This window comes from Myotis lucifugus, unplaced genomic scaffold (genome assembly GCF_000147115.1).
Source record: "Myotis lucifugus unplaced genomic scaffold, Myoluc2.0 scaffold_323, whole genome shotgun sequence".
NCBI classification, from domain to species: domain Eukaryota; kingdom Metazoa; phylum Chordata; class Mammalia; order Chiroptera; family Vespertilionidae; genus Myotis; species Myotis lucifugus.
The window spans coordinates 515657-517286 of NW_005871371.1; positions in this window are offsets into that span (position 1 = coordinate 515657).

Sequence of the window (1630 nt, forward strand, 5' to 3'; positions counted from 1 at the left end):
CGGGACACCTTAAGGGCAACCAGCAAGCCCCCACCATGCCCAGTCTCTATCTATCTAATAAAAGGGTAATATGCTAATTAGACTGGGAGCCTTCCAGGAGACCTTCTGGATGTTCTTCTGGACAAAGCCATGGTGGTGGGGCCAAGGTAGAGGCGGTTAGAGGCCAAGAGGGGAGGGCTGTTGTGGGTGATCAGGCTGGTGGGGGGTGGGGCCGTTGGGGGTAAGCAGACCAGCAGGGGGGGCAGTTGGGGGCAAGCAGGCTATCAGTGGGGGCCAGTTGGAGGTGATCAGGACAGCGGGGGGGGGCAGTTTGGAGTAAACAGGCTAGCAGGGGGGCAGTTGGGGGCAAGCAGGCCAGTGGGGAAGGGAGGGAAGGTAGGGGCGAGCAGGCCAGCAGGAGGGGCAGTTGGGGGTGAGCAGGCCAGCAGGCAGAGTGGTTAGAGGCAATCAGGCAGGCAGGCAGGCAGGTGAGCAGTTAGGAGAAAGTAGTCCCAGATTGCGAGAGGGATGTCCAACTGCTGGTTTAGCCCCGATCCCTGTAAACCGGCAGTAGGACATCCTTCGAGGGGTCCCAGATTGGAAATGGTGCAGGCCGGGCTGAGTAACACCCCCTCCTCCCATGCACAAATTTCATGCACTGGGTCACTAGTATTTTTTTTTAATGTATTTTATTGATTTTTTACAGAGAGGAAGGGAGAGGGATAGAGAGTTAGAAACATCAATGAGAGAGAAACATTGATCAGCTGCCTCCTGCACACCCCCTACTGGGGATGTGCCCACAACCAAGGTACATGCCCTTGACCAGAATCGAACCTGGGACCCTTTAGACCGCAGGCCGACGCTCTATCCACTGAGCTAAATCAGCCAGGGCAACCACTAGTATTTTTATATTCATGCTAGAAGCCCAGCTAGCAAACTTGCATGGCCCCGCCCTCCTGCCTGCTGCCACACAGTGCTCGCAGCCCCATCCACAGTGCAGGCCTCACGGTGCCCACCTGCCCACTGCCCCGCCCGCCTGCCAGCTGCCAGCCTTGCTGGAATTGGAGACTGCGGGCTGCGCCGTGTGAGCTGTGAGCCCCGCCCTGCCGCCACGAGTGGCTCACGGGCCTGGGGAGGGACTGAGAGGTGCTCCATGCACCTCTTGGTGAGTCCAGTTGTGGGTCATTACGGTGTGATGGCATTACAGCCACAGGCCTTTTATAATTATATTAGGGGCCCGGTGCACGAAATTCGTGCACTGGGTGGGGAGGGGGAGTGTCCCTCAGCCCAGCCTGCCCCCTCTCACATACTGGGAGCCCTCAGGCGTTGACCCCCATCACCCTCCAATCGCAGGATCGGCCCCTTGCCCAGGTCTGATGCCTCTGCCAGAGGCGTCAGGCCTGGGCAGGGGACCCTCATTTCCCCCCATCACTGGTTCTGCCCCCCACCCAGGCCTGATGCCTCTGGCCCAGGCGTCAGGCCTGGGCAGGGGACCCCCAGATCCCTCCGACTCCTGGCTCCGCCCCTGGCCCAGGCCTGATTCCTCTGGACCAGGATTCAGTCCTGGGCAGGGGACCCCCTCTCCCCCCATCACCGGCTCCGCCCTCGGCCAGGGCCTGATGCCTCGGCCAGAGTGTCGACCCCCATCACC